Here is a 20,192-nt window from a genome sequence, read left to right on the forward strand (position 1 = left end):
TCAAAACATACTTAACACACATGGACAAAACATGTTGTTTTTAATTAAAAATTATACTATTTTATTCAATACAACTGTCTGGGGTTGTGTTGTTCATTACAATGTGGCTATATCTGCAATATTACCTGAACCAACTGAGATGAGCTGTAAACATAAAACACACAAAATGTGTGTGAAATAATCTAATTTTTTATATAGGTACATGTTAAAATGACAGTATTTCGGAGGTACTGAGTTAAATAAGATATATTCTTAAAATTAAATGTTTTTTCTTTTTACTTTATGCAATTTAAAGTTACACATAGGACTCCCATTATATTTCTTTTGGACAAAGCACTACCTAAGGGCCCTGAGACAACCTTGAGAACAAGGAGGAGGAAAAAAGGACATTCAGCCAAAGTTCTACTAATGAAGAAATGAAGATGACGGGATTTTTCATCATCCCATAAAAGTAGTGAGTTAATTCATCAACAATATACTAGCTGATCCTCACAAATTTAATGATGTTCAAATTACTAAACTTTTTCCTCTACTTCTATACATCACAAAAAGCCAGTATTTACAAGTGTCTGACCAAGTAAAGAGAGGCTGGTAATGTTTAATAGAGCAATATACTACAAAGAAACATATAATAAAAATACTAAATGGCAGAATTAAGAACAAATTTCACCAATATGAGAAATGGCAAAAAAATTATCTTGCCTTTAGTATGTTATACTGCTTGCTGCCCAGCCTACCGGACATTAATGTGAGCCTGCAGTACATCATGAAAGTGCCCATAGGTGCTTGTGATCTAACTCAGTATATATCAGGTAACACAAATCCTTCCTTTTAAAAGTGATTTTTTTTTTGGGTCTAAATATTACACAATTTGTAACAATTTAAACCTTTCCCTCCATGTACTATTGCAGTTCTGGATCCCCCAGCATTAGATGGTAGTAAGAAAAAAAACTGATACTGGGGGGTTACCAATGGGAAAATAATAAAAGGAGAAATAAGACGTCAGGGACAAGGGGAAGTAAAAGAGAACGAGAAAGAAGATTAAGGAGAAACTACATAAGAAGATGAGAGGGGGAAAAAGGAAGAGCAGAGGAAATAAAACTGGAAAGAAATGAGAAAATATATAGATGGAATGCCTGGAGAAAAGGAAAACTGTTAAGGAGAAGGGCAATTGGAGGGATAAAGATACAAGGAAAAGAGGGGGAAAAACTTGATCCATTTTAAAAGCGAGTCAGCTGAGGAGTGCCTGGGTGGGTCAGTTGGTTGAGCGTCCCAATTTGGGTTTTGGCTCAGGTCGTGATCTCAGGGTAGGGAGATTGAACTGCCTCAGGCACTGTGTTTAGCAGCGACTGAGATTCTTTCCCTTTTCCTTCTCCTTCCCCAAGCTCCCACCCCTGTGCTCTCTCTCAAATAAATCTTTTTAAAAAGGTGAGTAAACTGAGGCCCAGCAAGACATCAGGAATTTAGTCTAAGGTCACCCACTTAGACCCAATTTCTGGTTCAATGCTTTTTCGCATGATGCCAGGTTAAGACCAGAAGACAAAGTGCTAGGGAAAGGAGAATGAAGGTCAACCAGAAGAAAAGATAAAGAGCTAACAAGAGAAGAGAGGCAAGAGCCAAAGGTTGATGGGTATGAACTCTCTTCAGGCAAACTTCACCTCAAATGCCTCTTACAAAACAACCAGGCTCTAGGCCAGTCACTTCAATTTCCTGCTAGACTTGGTACTGACTGTTTCACTGTTTGGACTGATGACTCACAGAATGTTCTGATTGCAAGCGAGCATGTACCATGGACCCGGATATGGTGAGCTCGTCTTCCAAACACTGATTTTGTAAGAGCTACACACCTCCAGTTTCCCCCTGTTGTGATCTGTGGATCACTTGACTCCCAGCTGGTACCCAACATTCTGATTCTGGCCCATCATTTAAGTGATGGCACTTTTTGGGACTCAGTCAATAATAGTTAAAAAAAACCACAACCAATAATTTTTGATTATCCATATGGTTTTTCAAAGAAAAACGCTTCTGTACTGTCAAACTTTTTGTCTACAACCAAATATAATAAATGGTTAAATATCAAGAAACACTACTTTTTACTTTTAGACAGCTTCTTTAATAACCTTAAAAAAAAAAAAAAGCATTAAGTAGAATTTGGAAGTCTTTTTTCCTAGACTTAAACCTTTCCAGAAAAAAGTCTAGCTTAAGGAAACAAACAAAGCTAAAATGCTAATTAGAAGAGTCAGAATCTTGTTCCGACTCTACAGCTGATAATGATGCTAGTAAAATACATTTTTTTTTTTTACTAGTAATCCTGTAAGTATATGAGACCAGGTATTAAAGGGCTTTTTAAGATGACATAAAAATTAACTTAAAACTTCCTAGCCTGAGATTTGCTTATCCGAGGCTGAGCTACATTGATTCAACAGAAGTACTTACACCACAAGTTATATTCAGACTTTAAGACAAGAATGAAAATAATCTACACCCCCCAGTGGTCGGACTGTAGAATAGCCACTTATTTCTACTGAATTACCAGTGAAGAGGTAAGAACACTAAAAAGTTTCAATTAGTATAAAATCATCATGAAAATATTTTTTAAAGCCTCAGTACAATGAATTAATAATCTATCATGATTGTTCTACAGTAAAGGAATTAACTCAAGTACATCTCTATACATGACAAAGAGACCCACACACAAAGGACCAGAGCCCACCTGAAACAGAGTTCTTGAGCCAGATGGCTCTTATCTACACCAATGAAGTTTTTCTTCCTGTATCTGGAACTACTTATAATTCACTGTTAACTTATGAAAACAAAAGGAACTAATGTGTTTTCTTCAAAACCAAGAGCAAAATTCCTCTTGATAACACTGAGGTTTTTCAAACATTTGTAGGTTAACTGCTTATTGGATAATGGCTACCTAGTTTACTCAGGTTCCAGTGTCTCATTATATCCTCACACAATCCCCAAAACTCTTAACAAGGGTAGCCAGTGACTGTTCATTTGAGTTGTGAATTAATAAAAAATCAAATGCATATAGGTCTTTTCAGGAACAGAGGAAGAAAAAATAGGAAGGGTCTCCTGAGGCCCACCTTGAAGTATTTTTTCAAAGATAATCTTGAAACATTTATTTTTAACCATTAAAATTCAACATACTTTGCATTCTACTCTGATACATACATTTTTTTAGTATAAAAAAAGATGAGGGGTGCCTGGGAGCCTCAGTTGGTTAAGCAGCTGCCTTTGGCTCAGGTCATGAGCCCAGGGTCCTGGGATCAAGCCCCACATCGGGCTCCCTGCTTGCTGGGAAGCCTGTCCCTCCCCCACAGCCCCTTCTTGTGTTCCCTTTATTGCTGTGTCTCTCTCTGTCAAATAAATAAATAAAATCTTAAAAAAAAAATACAGGTATTAGCTGGTAGTTGTCTTCCTGCTCTCTTCCTCCATCTATATAAATGAATATGATAGACCCTCAAGAGATAAGTGTGCAAAAGGACATAACCAATTGCCATCCTATAATTACAACTACCACAGTGAGAACCTGCTCAAGTTTTATAGCTGCTAGATGGAGAAGCCAGAAGATAATAAACCAAGGCCTGACTCCAGAGCCTTTGCTTTTAACCATATCGTTAATGTTTAGTTTATAATTTGCTTGCTATCCTATTACCAGGCTTAAAGAAAATACCACCCAAGCAACTGCGATTATCATTTTAATAAAGAATCATATTGAGCACTGCTGAGAAGAGTCATCCTGGTAGGACAGATGGGTGAAAGTATAAATTATTATCTGTAGCCTTAAATGGGCCCCTAACGGAATCTGGCAATCCCATGATAGGCTTGCTCTCCCGATTTCTGTTTCTTTTTCAAACCCACATGTTTCTCAACTTGACTGCATCCACTTCACCCTTCCCTCCCTATAAGAATATGCACAAGTTCATATTCTTGTATGCAGATTCATTTATGTTCTTCAGGAAATGAATAGCAAAATGGCTAAATTACATTGCTATGACAATGATAAGGAATTTACTTTTATGATATTAAGAAACATCTAATTTTCCTCCAGATTTTAATTCAACTGTCTATATTTAAGCTAAAATGAAAACGGAACTCTTAGACTGTCTTTCAGAAATTGAATCTACCTACTTCAATCTAAAGTACCCCTAATGCATAAGAAGAAATGCAACATTGGTACCCAGATTTATACATGACGATAGTTATATTTCACACATACAAACAAATGCAATGCTAAAATGGCAGGATTAGTTGCATTTTCCATTGAGGGTAAAGCCTTAAGTCAGCTTTGTTATTCTAAGAGGTTAAATGCTGGTTAATGTCTAAAATTTAACCTTGCAATGCCAGGACAGGAGATGATCCAGGAAAGCAAAGAGGAACATTAGAAGAAAGGTTCCCCTCTTTTAAGGACACAGCACCACTGAAACACAGTTTATGATATTTTACAACTCCCCCCCCATTGCAACATACTTTATAAGGCTCTCTGAGGAAAAGAATATTTAGTTTGTGTAAAAATCACTAGCTTTTGCTACAAATTAATTCTGCTCAAGCTTTTTATGTATACTATTTAATCACAAAGCTTCAGGATATGAAAAGAAATAAAGCAAACAAAGGTAATCACAGCCAAATATTCATAAGAAATCATATGGCAAACTAGTATTTATATTGAAACCATACAAGAAAACACAATACTAGCAGCCTAGCTTTAGTTATCTAGTATTTAACTGAGTCATACTCTAGAGCTAGTCCCTTGCTATATTATTATTTCTGATCTATACAACTTCTGTGAAAGATTTGCTTTATCCCTATATTTGCAGATGAAGAGACTCAGAGATTATGCGATATATTCAAGGTTACCAACTAGTTTATTTACTTATTTTTATGTATTTTTATATTATTTAACATTTTTATTTATATATTCTCTTTATTTACTTATTTATTTACTTATTTCCAAGCTTTAAGATGTCTTCTATAGTACCTTCTAGGACTTAATACCTAGGTTGGAATGCAGATTTAATGTGCTAGGTGTTTTTAAAAACTCAAAAAAAAAAAAAAAAAGGAATCTAGAAGAATAAAATATCTTTAGGAATAAATTTCATCAAGGAGGTGAAAACTTGTATATTTAAAATTACAAAACATTGCTGAAAGAAATTTAAAATGACCTAAGTAAAAAAAGATATCTCATGTTCATGGACACAGACTTAATATTGCTAAAATGTCAATACCACCCAAAGCAATCTACAAATTGAACACAATCCCTACCAAAATTTCAAGACTTTTTTTTTTTTTGGCAGAAATATAAAGTCAATCCTCAAACTGATATCGAATTATAAGGGTCCAAAAAGATCTTGAAAAGGAAGAACAAAGTTCCTGATTTCAACACTTACTACTAATGTAACTACAGTTACATTAATCAAAACAGTCTGGTACTGGCATAAAGACAGACCTACAGACCAATGGAGTAGAACGGAGTCCAGAAATAAACCCAAACTCAATGGTCAATGATGTTTTTTAAAGATTTATTTTGAGAGAGAGCAAGCATGTGTGCAGGGGAAGGGGCAGAGGCAGAGAAAGAGAGAGAATCCCAAGCAAACTCCACGCTGAGCACAGAGCCCAATGCAAGGCTTGATCTCACCACCCTGAGATCATGACCTGGGCTGAAATCAAAGAGTCAGATGCTCAGCTGAGTGAGCCACCCAGGCACCCTGATGGCCAATGATTTTTGATAAGGGTACCAAGTCCATTCAATGGGGGAAGAAGTCTCTTCAATGTATGGTACCAAGAATGGGACTTCCACATACAAAAGAATGAAGTTGGACCCCTACCTCACACTGCATGGAAAAATTAACTCAATATGGACCAAAGACCTAAAAGTACACAATGTTTATAAGGAAACATGGAGTAAATCTTCATGACATTTGATTTGGCAAATGACTGATTCTTAAGACATGACACCAAAAGCATGAGTAACAACAGAAAAAGGAGATAAAATGGATTCCACCAGAATTTAAAGCTTTTTTTGTATCAAAGGATATTATCAAGAAAGTGAAAAGACAAACTACATCATGGGCGAAAATATCTGCAAATCATGTATCCAAATAAGGGTTTAATATCCAGGATATATAAAGAACTTCTACTATCAAAAACAAAAAGACAACCCAATTAAAATATGAACAAAAGACCTGAATAAGTAGCTCTCCAATGGAGATGGTCAGTAAGTACATGAAAAGATGCTCAACATCATTAATCATTACAGAAATGCAAATCAAAACCACAGTGATCATTTCATATCCACTAGGATGGCTATAAAAACAAAATGAGAAAAAAAGTATTGTTAAAGATGTAGAAAAATTGAAATCTCTGTGCAACTGAAACCTGATGGAAATATGCAATGGTGGTCTCATTGTGGAAAGTAATCTCGCAGTCCTCAAAAAGCTAAACCTAGAATTACTCCAGCAACTCCACTAGATATATACCCCAAATAACTGAAAACAAGGACTCAAAGACTGTAAATCAATATTCACGGCAGCATTACTCACAATAGCTCTAAGGTGGAACCCAACTATGCTCTTTAGTATAACTTTCTTTAGAGCAAATGTGCACATCATCAATATATGTGTATATCCACACAATCATGAATCTAATTTTGAGGTTTGAAGATCTGCTAGAACCCCTCTTATGGCTGGTATGTAGAATCTAAGTAAAGAATCCCTGATTTTATTTATTTTTTTAAAGTTATTTATTTATTTGACAGAGAGATCACAAGTAGGCAGAGAGGCAGGCAGAGAGAGAGGGGGAAGCAGGCTCCCAGCTGAGCAGAGAGCCCGATGGAGGGCTCAATCCCAGGACCCTGACATGATGACCTGAGCCAAAGGCAGAGGCTCAACCCACTAAGCCACCCAGGCGCCCCCAGAATTCCTGATTTTAGCCCAAGCTGCTGTTTGAAAGATGAGAACATTAAGGTACTAAAAAATTACTTTCCAGTTGAATTAGATAAAATATGCTCAATCTTTGTAATCTAAAGGCTTATATCACATAGTAACAGCCCTTGAAATGAAAAGTATAGAGTATATGTAAATGCATGCCATTCATTCATTCAGGAGGGATGGTGCTATGGAAATATTCATCTAACAAACATTTTTCCAGTGTCTACTATACATAATGCCAGGCACCATTACTGCCTTTATCCCTGGTCAAAAGAAGTCCCTGCCCCAGGCCCCACACACCACAAACCCCAAATAAAAACACTGCATTTGTTCTTTTTCTTTTCAGATCTCTAGAAAAGTTTTTTTTTTTTTAAGATTTTATTTATTTGACAGAAAGAGAGCAAGTGAGAGCACACGTGCCAAAAGCAGGGGGAATGGCAGGCAGAGGCAGAGGGAGAAGGAGGCTCCTTGCAGAGCAGGGAGCCCAATTCAGGACTTGCTCCCAGGACCTCGGGATCATGACCTGAGCTGAAGGCAGACGTTTAACCAATTGAGCCACCCAGATGCCCCCTGAAAGTCTGTTTTGTTTGTTTGTTTAAACAATTTACCTAACAGAAGGGAAGCATAAGCCAAACTGCCCCTCGACTTGTACCTCCAGGTTCCCCAGCACATATGTGCTAATGCTCAGTCTCTGTGACAGGATGTGTGACAACACTGAGAAACAGCCAATGGTGGGAATGTTGGACAGTCCAAGGGGGTGACTGGATTCATAGCTTTTAACAATTTAGACCAAGGTGTCTCAACCTTGGCATAGGGACATTGGTCAGATCATTTTCTTCCAAGGTGTGAAGGAGCACACTACCCTTATCTCCAATCACTAGATGCCAGTACCACTCTCCCCATTTGTGGCAACCAAAAATGTCTCCAGTCATTTCTAAGTGGCCTCTGGAGGCAAAATTCCCTCTAGTTGAGAACTACTGGTTTAGACAGATGGTATGTGGCCCTATATTTATATGCCTGTGTTGGCTGGGCCCTCACAAATATTAGGAGTGAGCCAGTCAGGCACATAGCCTGGGCTTTGAATTTAGACCAATAGAATTTGAAATTACATCTCTACTACTGTAGTAAATCTACTCTACTACTTACTAAATATCTCCAGTACTTACCCTTTCTTTGAGCTTCAACTCAACTGGCGCTTCCTATGACCCCTCCATAGAGTTGGAGTCACCAAACTTACCACACAGGACTGCTTCTAAGACTCAATGAGGTTCCACCTGGAAACTACTAAGTGCTTAATTCTTTCTTTTCATTAAAATGCAATGTACTGAATACTTTCAAGACCTATGCCACACAGGTGCCTAACAGATGACTGGTAGACCTGAATCCCTGCCATCCAGGAGCTATTTACTGAGGGACACAGAATGTAAACAAATGACTTATGATCTAATTCCTACTTCACTCAACAGATCTTTTTTATCTCTTTGTTTTAGCTTTCGATACCTTCCTCCGATTCCCTAAGGCCCACCCCTTGGCATCCGTGTTCAAATAGTATTATTCACATTCCATCCCCAAATAGCCAAAATAAGACTAACATGGGTCAGAAGAATCCTAGGGGTATAGGGAATGGACTTAAGATAAAAACTGTTAGATCCAGCTACCCCCAGACATCTACACTACATTGGGTTCAAATCAGACCCGCCTCCCTAAGGCAACTTCCTCAGTGTATTTCTGTCTTCCAAGTTCTGGTGTAAAACTGTTTAGTCACATTAACACCCTATCTAACTCTATTTAACATGAAGACTGTCTTTTAAATTAAATACTTCTGAAGGCTATAATAAATTGATCCCATCAATATGCCCCTTTCTTCTTTTTTTCTGAAAGATCTTAAATTTAGGCACTACACAAGATAAAAATCATTACTATATGGTCACAACTCTTAAACAGCAAAGATTATTATTCATCTCTCTGACATGCATGATCCACCGGATGCTATTCTAAATGACTTCTGGCAATTTTGCAAAGCCTTACCTACCTTGAGGGGTAAAGACCTTCCACTACTGAGCATAAAATGATATATTTCAAGACTGAAAGCAACTTAAAAAGAAAAGGGTGTTCCAAATGTTTTAAGAATGACAGGATCATTGAAATGCACACATCGCACTAAAGTGGGCAATGAACATTTATTTGATTGGATAAATTTTTAGTCATATTCCTCCACAGTTACTTTTTTTACAGAAGTATCAACAGTTTCTTTATTATTCATTTATAATGGGAAAATGAAAAACTGAAAACTTGTATTAGATCTTACGTGTGAACTTCAAACTTCATAATATGTAGTCTCTTTTATTTAACAGTATTTTTTCCTCGTGAATAATGTCCATCAATCGTCATTATCTATCACCCCCATCCCAACAGGCACTGTGAGGGTGCAGGAAAGAAATGACTATTTGCTCACATCCCAGGATAGTCTGCAGGTATGCATCTATCAGAAATCATACATATATCCCAAGACAAGTGAACCATATCTATTTCACATGACACAGAGAGCATCATTTGTTTTTCAGAAAACTTACAGGCACAAGGTTCTCAAAATTGCCTACGAATTTCAAAGCTAAATGTTAACTTTTGCATGACAGATACTCGATTCAACATTTCATGAATATTTATACTTCATTTTTGGAGCTTATATTTCTAAACCTAACTGAAATTCAAAGGGATATTAGTGAGGTCAAAGCTATAGCAATCACCTGTGGAGCACCATCAAAATGCCAAGCCATTTCCTGCAAGCTGGTGCAACCACTCTAGAAAACAGCATGGAGGTTCCTCAAAAAGTTGAAAATAGAGCTACCTTATGACCCAACAATTGCACTACTGGGTATTTACCCTAAAGATACAAATGTAGTGATCCAAAGGGGCACATGCACCCGAATGTTTATAGTGGCAATGTCCACAACAGCCAAACTATGGAAAGAACCTAGATGTCCATTAACATCTTCTTCCATATATATATATATATATATGAATACTACACAGCCATCAAAAGAAATGAAATCTTACCATTTGCAACGATGTGGATGGAACTAGAGGGTATTATGCTTAGCGAAATAAGTCAATTGGAGAAAGACAACTATCATATGATTGCCCTGATATAAGGAAGTGGAGATGCAACATGGGCGGTTTGTGGGGGAGGAAAGGAATAAATAAACAAGATGGGATCAGGAGGGAGACAAACCATAACAGACTCTTAATCTCACAAAACAAACTGAGGGTTGCTGGGGGGAGGGGGGTCAGGAGAGGGTGGTGGGGTTATGGACATTGGGGAGGGTATGTGCTATGGTGAGTGCTGTGAAGTGTGTAAACCTGGCAATTCACAGACCTGTACCCCTGGGGCTAAAAATACATTATATGTTTATTAAAAAATTAAAAATTAAAAAAAAAAGCCATTTCCCTATAACCCTTCAGGGTACCATGATGAAATCAAGACAGTGCCACAATTCTAGATAAAAGTGACTTCTGCTGCATACAGTTTGACCAACCTCACACACTGCATCAACCATCTTTCAGTGACTCCTGTAGGTGGAGAGAAAAATTGATTACTGGTAGCATACTAATAAAAAAGAAACAAGGGGGAAAAAGTGCCAATCCATCCACTTACATAACTGAATAATGAAAGTGACCAGCTCCAGTAACACATATTCAGTTTTTAACAACGCTTGTAATCTCTCTTGCATTTAACTCTCAGGAACGCAGCAACCCCCTGCCTGTTTCCCAGGGAAACATGTTTTAGATCAGGAAGCACAAATTCACCAGTTCTTCATTCTTCTCTTTGGAACTGCCTGGGTCTGTCTCACTTAAATAGAACAGGACAACCATGAGGTCAAGAAGCAGGGATGTGAACTCCTGTGCAGCCATGTAGAGAACATGCTCCCAACTCCAGGAATCCCATACTGGTGTTTGCAGAGGCTCCTGGGGAAACTGGGAGAGGCTGTGGAGATGGATGAGAGTCTTCCACCAGAAGCCAATAAAAACACAGCTTTCAAATTTCAGGCCTTGCTTTATTGCGAACTACTACTGGGACCCTAGTAGAATTTTCAGAAATGTTTGGGGGGGGGGGACTGCCCTCCACCAGCCTGGGGGGACATCTGGGTGGATAAAGGGAGAAGCTGTGGAGACAGCAGCCATCGCCAACTGCACCACAACGGTTAAGAGCCATCCATCATTCCAGTTTGAGCTATGGCCTAGTTTTAGGTAGCTCTGCAAAACAAATGCCAGGTAAGGCTGTACCACTGTGTTCTAACAAGCGGGCTTGTACACTGAGCTACTGCAACAAGAGAGAAGGACCTCCCCAAGAGAAACAGCAACTCAGTGAAGCAACATTTGGAATGTTGGGAAATAAAGCTTACTTCAACTCAATGACCTGTTTAAAAGCAATATCTACTTTAACATATTAGGCACTATTCTAGATTCTGAGCTGAGATCAAGCAGTGAACCTGGCTGATGAGGTGCCTGCTCTCACAGTACTCAGATTCTAACAGAGAAAGAGAAACAAGAAATTTAAAAAAATAAAATAAAATAAAAAATAGGGACGCCTAGGTGGCTCAGTCAGTTGGGCATCTGCATTCAGCTTGAGTCATGATCCTGGGGTCCTGGGATTGAGTCCAGCATTGGCTCCTTGCTCAGCGGGGAGCCTGTTTCTCCTTCTGCCTGCTGCTCCCCCTGCTTGCTCTCTCTCCCTGACAAATAAATAAAATACTTAAAAATAATAATAAAAAATAAAGTAAAATTCCAGGCTTGGATAACTATTATAAAGGAAATTAAAAAGAGTGATGCTGCCAGAAAGTAATGAAGGGTGGGAAAGGCTAAAGCTTCAGCCTTTACTTTAAGTAAAGGGACTGAGGAACCAAAACCAAAAAAGATGTATGACAGAACTCTTAAAATCAAACTCAACTCAGGAAGGCTCAGATCTGAAAAACAGAGAGTACAATTAACACAGGAGACAGCATCGGAACCTGGCTATGTCATGATATACTTAAGATTTACTTTACCAGACACTGCTGTAATCATGTTGCTAACCTCCAAACTACTTTAGAAACAAAGCAAGGGTGGCAAATCAAGTAACTCAAATACTAAGTAGTTAAACATTCAGGAAACCAGCAGAAATTTAACAGTCACATGAATCTGGACAAAAATCGCCAACTTCAATCTAAAAATTACTTCCTGAGAGTTGCTTTCTGATCTTCAGTGAAGACAGATGTGATTTAGAATCTTTATAAATATTACGATAACTACACATTCTGATGAATACAAAGGATGTCATATACTTATCTTCACTCCCTCTTAAAACAATCATTCAGAGTTGAACTGTGTCCCCAAAACTGCTAAGTTGAAGTTTTAACTCTCAATATCTCAAAATGTGAACTTATTTGGAAATAAGATCATTATGGAGGTAATCAGGTTAAAATGAGCTCATCAGGGTGGACTCTAAACCAAGCTGACTGGCTTCCTTAGAAAAAGGGGAAGCTTGGACGACCCCCCCACCCCCACCCAGCCCCAGCACACAGAATACCATGTGACCATGAAGGCAGAAATCAAGGTACTGTATTTACAAGCCAAAAAATGCCAAAAATTGCCAGCCAGCCACCAGAAGTTAGGAGAGGGGCATGAAGAGATTTTCCCTATAGGCTTCAGAAGGAACTAACCCTGCCGACAGTTTGATTTCAGACTTACAGCCTCCAGAACTGAGAGAGGATAAATTTTCCTATTGTTTAAACCATCCAATGTATGGTACTTTGTTATACACTATAATAGTAAAGAAATACAAAAGGGGTAACTCACAAGTATAAAGAGAAAGTCTGGAGGAAATGACAGAAAATGAAAGGTGGTCAAGCTTTTTTTTTTTTTTTTTTAAAGATTTTATTTATTTATTTATTTGAAAGAGAGAGATCACAAGTAGGCAGAGAGGCAAGCAGAGAGAAAGAGGAGGAAGCAGGCTCCCTGCTGAGCAGAGAGCCCGACGCCGGGCTCGATCCCAGGACCCTGAGATCATGACCTGAGCCGAAGGCAGCGGCTTAACCCACTGAGCCACCCAGGCACCCAGGTGGTCAAGCTTTTGAAAGACAAAAAAAATGGATGGAGGAAAAAAAAATGGAGGATCAGAAAGAGAGGCAGTGCTCAAAACAAGAGCCCACACTGGTGGAAGTATGTTTAAAAAAAAAAAAAAAAAAAAGGGCATTACAACTACAAGACAATTTCCCAGAGTCAAAAACATGATTTTCCAAATTGAGAATTCCTACCAAGTACCCAGCACCAGGTGGAGAGGTACGTGCACTGTAGCAGGCTCCACCAAAGGCAGTCACAACGGAAAGATGCCAACAGACAATGTTAAAGGCTCTGCAGTTTAAGGGCAAAGGATTCAGAAATCACCATGTGGGCATAGCTATACAAAGCAGGACACACTGTTCTTTCAATCAGAGGTAGAGCATCTCAATGCCAGCTACCTTCCAAACTTCTCATGAGGACACAGAGTTGCAGACGATTCTGCTTGTGGGGATAAGGCCTCATCAGATTGGAGCAACATCCACATATTATTTTTATATCCTTCTTACAGAGACTAACATAACAAACATGCCCACTAGCCAGGCATGAGTGTACAAAGGAAGGCCAGGACTGTGGGTCCACCATGAAGCCAGGTGAGGAGGGCATTTCCCAGTGTTCCAGTCACTCTCTCAGAGTGATGGTACAGGGACGAAGGCTGCAAATCACAAATGAAGGCATTTCATCAAAATATGAGAAGGAGGAGAGAATTTTAAAAAGAGATAAAATTGCTAAAAATAAAAAACAGAAAAGCAAAACTGGAAGAGAAAGGGAAAGGATAGAAAGAGAGCAAAGGAGAGAGAAACAGAAATTAAAAAGCTTGGTATTTCCCAAGAGTAAACAAATCAAAATTCTAAAGGAAAACTATTTCCATTCTAGCATTCCAAAGCCAGCCTACCAATTAAGTATGAAGCTAGAATAAGTTTTCAGACAGGTAAGGTCTCAGAATTGACCTCCTGTGAACCCTTTGTCAAAAAGCTAAAGGGGGATGTGCCCACCAAAATGAGGAAGCAGGCTGACAGAAAACTATCTATGAAAGAAGGCCCGGCATAGGTGAGAATTTAATGGGATGCAGGTGAGTTCAATACTCAGTCTTGTAACTGTCAGAAACTGGGGGCCTGAATTTGTGATTAATCCCTATAAAACAATTAACTTCAGTGAAAACAAAAATTTGAACTGGTGAAGAAATAAAATCGTTGCATAGGCTTAGTTTTAAACAGTACTTGGCCATGAAAACATAAATCCTGAATATTGAGAACTTTAAATATTATAATACCATTACACGTAAAGGATAAAAGGAAAAGCGTGTGAGGGTTATGTAAGAGATGAATCCTCATCTAGCATAGAAGGAAATCCACACAGAATGTCTAAAAACCAAGCTACAGAAGTTTAGGCATACACCCACGGAATTAAAGCTCACAAGAAATACATAAAAAGAGTTGAAAGTGGGGTGCCTGGGTGGCTCAGTGGGTTAAGCCTCTGCCTTCAGCTTAGGTCACGGTTGAGCCCCGCATGGGGCTCTCTGCTCAGCAGGGAGCCTGCTTCCCCCTCTCTCTCTGCCTACTTGTGATCTCTGGCAAATAAATAAAATCTTTTAAAAAATGTATTTAGAAAAGGAGTTGAAAGCAGTAATCAGCAGTGAGAGACTGGTATTCTTCATTATATATCTCAAAGTAATATCTGAATTTATCTGAATTTTTAGATATAAAGTATACTTAAAAGTGTAAAAAATGAAAAAAATTAAAAGATGAATAGAACTATCATCTGATGCAGCCTTATAATAAAGAACCTCATCTATGCGGAATAAAAACTGGAGAAAAAAAAACAAACCTCCAAATATGAGCACTGTGGGTTTTTGTTTTGTTTTGCTTTTAATTAGGAAAACCTCTATTCCAGCTCTCAGCATTAGCACCGAGCTTTAGGTATGTCTCTTTAAAACAAAACAAATGAACCAGGAAATTTAAAAATATAAAATTCTTATTAAGTCATCTAGTTCATTCTCTTGGAAAAGGGAAATGTCCTAACACAGAAGCTCTTTTCTTTCTATGTCAAAGATACTAGCAAAAACTTTGGCCAACAATGAAAAGGATGACACTCAAAAGATTTTTTTTTTAAATTATTTATTTGACAGAGAGAGATACAGTGAGAGAAGGAATACAAGCAGGGGGAATGGGAGAGGGAGAAGCAGGATTCCCGCTGAGCAGGGAGCCTGACTTGGGGCTCCATCCCAGGACGCTGGGATCATGACCTGAGCCGAAGGCAGACGCTCAACAACTGAGCCACTCAGGCACCTCCAAAAGATTTTTCAAAATTTCCACCATTAACCAATAGGTTTATTGATATTTTTCAGATAGTAGAAAATGAAATTTCATGTAGGTTTATCATCTAAGGAAATTTTAATGATAATCAGCTATTAAAATTTATAGAAAAATGTTAGAGATTTTATGAATTAGTCAGCAACAGTTTTTTGTTTGTTTAGTTACAGCATTCATCTGCACTATATATAGTGGATATAGAGGACAGTTCTGCTTTCCAGCCACAATGAAAGGGCTCCACTTAGAGTCTTAAGACAACAAAATTCAAAGAGCAAGAGATGCAATGATGGCAAAAATCACAAGGCTTAAATTTGCAAACATATGTTGTACATAAAGCTTACATACAAAATTGCTAATAAAAATAAATTTTCTATTTTAATACTATAGAGGTAAAAGTTCTGGGTCAAGGAAGTTTTAAGCAAGCACAAACCTCTTTCAACTAAATATATTCTCATGCTAACAAAAATATAAGCACAGAAGTTCACTCCAAGATACTTCCTCTGACTCACTTTCAATCTCTCATGCAGTACTCCCTTCACAATCTCTCCCCACCTGGTTTTATAAAAGTTTGCTTGATACAGAAATAGACTTACTTAATTCTCCTACGAGACTATATGGTACTTCAAAGCAAGAGAGATGTGCTATTCACCTTTTTTCTTTCTTGGCCCTGTGCTTCTCAACACTGTTGTCTTGTCTAGTTAGAAATCCTAGGCTGCCACCTTGCCTCTGTACCTCTAGGTGGCTTGTGGCTCTGGTTTAATACACAACCTCATCTAATCCTCAAAATCAGGCTATCAGTAGGTATTGTTATCTCCATATTACAGAAGAGACAACTGAGTAACTATATGCCAAACATGTAATCATGAATTTGGGAATTCCTAAAGATTTATGAATATATTTCTGTTTAATAAGAAGTTAGTCTGTACTTAAGAGTTCATAAATATGCCAAATCACTTATTTATTCAATTACAGTAAGTAAAATACCATTAAATTCGATCAGAGAGAATCCTATCTGCAGATGTAGTTACCAAGTGAGTCCAATAATATAGTGAAGAAATTTGTATTCATAAAATACAAATCTGTTCAAAAATACAAACTCAGATACTCAACAGTATTAGAGGATTCAGGCAGGCTACCCACAATGTGATGGGACAAGTGTTACCACATGGAGTTAAGAAGCTGGAAGTTCTGTTCAACTCTGAAAGGTTTTAACTCAGGGCTCCTACACACAGTCCAGTCCCACATAACCCAGGGATTATGGAGTACACTTCACATATGAGGAATAATCAAAATTACCAGGGAAAATCCTTCAAGAAGACATCACGTTGGATACCGACATCCCAGGTCTCAAAAGTCCAACTGAGCCCATTTCCTCCTCCCAACACTAAAAAGAACTGCCTTCCTCTCAAGCTGAGTCTGAGACCAAAATTTAGCTTGAGTTTAGGAGCCATGTTTTTAAACATCAGATCCAAACTCAGCCCAGGGATATGGTCATATTACAGAAGGCAGGCAGAGGAGCATCAGCTTCCTATCGTACAACTCCTTCTGGGGCAGATCCCAAGAAGGTGTGGTGCAATCAGGTCACTTCTACTGTTTTCTTGGCTGGCCTTTCTCTTAACATGGTTGGTTTTGCATACATAAATGATTTCGAGAAACCCAAGGCTCCTACACAGCAGGTGCTATCCATCTATTAGCAGCTTATGCATGCTGACGTTAAGAGTAAGTTCTCCAGTTCTACCTAATTAAAAAAAAAACAAAACCTCCGAACTGTTTTAAGCACATCAATCAGGTTCATGAGAATTCTTACCATCCTTGGACAGCATGGTGGCAGGGGAGCAAGGGGAAAGAAATGAGGTCAACATCAACACAGTTGCACGCCTTTGGCAAATCTCTTTCAGCTTTACTGTCTTCACCTAAAAATGCAGCTACTACCTCTACCATGCAGGGTTGTTGTGTCTCTTAAGAGATAATTTATGTAAAGCATATCTCACCCAAAGGTGTTCAAACATGTAACTGTAATAATAACCATAATCTTTTACAAACATCAAACACCTCCTAGAAACAGTGTTCCTAAAAAAATAGGCAAAAGCACCCTTTTACGGACCGAGTCACAGTGGACAGTGTATAAAGACACCAAAATTCCAAAAGTTTACTTTTCAAACACTGCTACTTAGGCAGGATATTTTGAATTTGTTGAACCAGTTAGAAAACCCTACAACTAAAGATTACTCCTTTCTTATAAAGCATTTGTTTAACAGACATTCTAAATTATAAAACAGATAGCTTTCAGGGCCCCTGGGTGGCACAGTCGGTTAAGGATCTGACTCTTGGTTTTGGCTCAAGGCACATTCTTAGGGTCATGAGATCCAGCCAGAGCCGGACTTTCAGCACAGCACGTAGTCTGCTTAAGAGATTCTCTCTCTCTCCTTCCTCTTCTCCCTCCACCCTGCTCACTAAATAAATAAATAAATAAAATCTTTAAAAAGGAAGATATAATAGAGAGCTTTCTATTTAGAAAGTATAAGATACTTCTCTAAATCAGTCCTGTTCCTATACAGTTCATATGTGAACATGTTATGGCTGTAATTCTAATGTCAAATAGCTAAATATTACTCACCCCAAAATGTTGCGACTAAAGTAATTTAAAAAGATATAAAATGTGGGCACTTTGCAATATTTTACAAAGAAAAAAATAATTACACTTAACATCCTGAAGGAAACAAAAAGTATATTCCCTATGGTTCTTCAGTAAACCCAAACATTCATTGACTTACGTTGGTCCAGAAAAAAGGCACATCACTTTACAAAGATCATAAACTTACAGACAAGTGTTGGGGATAATATCATAGCATAATTCAAAGAGCTCCACTTCAGAGTTCATAATTCACACCATCTGATAGTTTTGCTGTCTGAGAATCTTTTATATTTATCTCTTATACTTTTTAAAATAGGCTCCACACCCACCATGAAGTCCAATGTAGGACTTGAACTCACAACCCTAAAATCTAGACTTGTGTAGAAATTAACTAACTGAACCACCCAAGTGCCCCGAAAGGCTAAATTTAATAGATTATGCCCAAATACCTGACAAAACCTACTGATCTGGACACCTCATCAGTAAACACCAAGTCTCTAGTACTGCTGGACACACGTATCTTGCCAGGAGCAATTCTGGTCACATCATAATGCACTGAATAGATCAGAATCATCATGGAATTGTACAATTCCACTGTTTATTCAGAAGCATAAAAAAGGCTTTTAGGTAGATCTCAATTCCAGATTAACCAATGAATTTTTTGTTTATGATTCTTTCTATAAAAAAGACATCTTATTATTAAGCTAAAAATCGAGGTTTTAAAAAATATGTTTAAATCAATTATCCCTTCCATTTTATTTAATAGGTAAAAGCAGAAATTCAGTCACTAAAGTTACTTGGTACTATATGCGTATCTTTTTGTCTCTGAATAAAATCACTGAAGGATGCTTTCCCCAAGCTCAGCTTCTCCTCTTTATCTAATAATTACTTAGTTATGACTACCAAAACCAAGTAATTTTTAAACCTAGATACTGGTACCCTTTCTCTTTTAAATACTATGCCTTTAATCATGTTTCTTAAACTTTTCAAATCCATGTCCCTTTATACCTCCTGTAATGTTACTTAAAATTTCAACTAAAGTGACAAGTGACCCAAAAAGTTAAAAATCAAAACAAAGGGAGACAGCACACTGACCTTCAAAAAATTTCCACTACATTGTGAGTAACAGGTCTACACAATCACCCCAGCTCACTCTATTTGAGCTTTCTGCACATCAACTTACCAAGATCTATCCCTTTGTCTCTTTCTCCCTCATAGTTACTTTTAAAATCAACAGATCCTATCCTCAGGTGTTGCCATTTAAAGGTTCTTTCCTCCTAGGGGCACCTGGGTGGCTGAGTGGGGTAAATGTTCTTTCCTCCTCTCCTCAAATCCTACTTTCTCTTCCAGAGTCTGCCAAATCTTTCAGGCTAGCCTCTGATCACTTCCATTCAACAATCTGTCTCTCCCCTATTCCTCCCCTTAGTTCCACGTTTACAGCAAGAAGGCAAACTAGCGCTGCCAGAAGGCCACAGGGAGAATCTGAAAATGAAGAAGACAATAGTTAATTTAGTCTAATGCAGATTAATAGCTAGAGGAAAGCCACAGATGATTTAAGAACAAACACAAAGTAACACAAGATCAACTCCTCCTACAGCTGAAATTCATCAAGGAAAGAGTACTGAAAAGGATTCAATGTTTGGGGCAGGTGGAGATGGGAGGAAACTGAAATGAAAGAACTGAGATGGGAAAAATATATTTGCTGAAATAGATGAGAATGGATCACTGGCTATTCTTAAACTGAAAAGATAAAGATGCCAGGAGTTGAAAACAACTTGGAATTTATACATCATTTAAATTTTATTTATACTTTGCTTGGTTGAAAAATTCTGAGGCGGTTCAGACAAATATACATATTACTACATAATAAAATTGAAAGAACTGGCACAAAAAGCAAGAATATAAAATGAAATAAAGGCAAGAAACTAAGTCACTATTCATAAAATCAGCTACAGTAACTACAGAAATAAAGACTTTCTAAACTGTTCAAATTTGACAAATAGGATAAAGGCAATACTATAGCTACCTGAACATCACAAGGTGGGCTTTCCTATGAGCCAATGCTTCTCCTCCAAGGTAGAAAAGCCTAATTTGGTGGTTCGTTTAGAAAATATAGGACACTACAGATAAATATAAACAGCACATAATATAGTTTTAAATTCAAAAATTACAAAAATAGCTACATAAAGTCTAAGTGGATTTTTAAAAGATCTC

The 20,192-nt window shown here is 37.8% G+C and overlaps 1 protein-coding gene across 2 annotated transcripts in view; it reads right to left on the minus strand.

Moving 5' to 3' along the window:
• LPIN2 (lipin 2) overlaps nucleotides 1-20,192 on the minus strand; it is an 83,066-nt gene that overhangs the window by 58,847 nt on the left and 4,027 nt on the right. The gene's annotated exons all lie outside the window — the stretch shown is intronic.

Source organism: Neovison vison, chromosome 3 (genome assembly GCF_020171115.1).
Source record: "Neovison vison isolate M4711 chromosome 3, ASM_NN_V1, whole genome shotgun sequence".
Lineage (NCBI taxonomy): Eukaryota > Metazoa > Chordata > Mammalia > Carnivora > Mustelidae > Neogale > Neogale vison.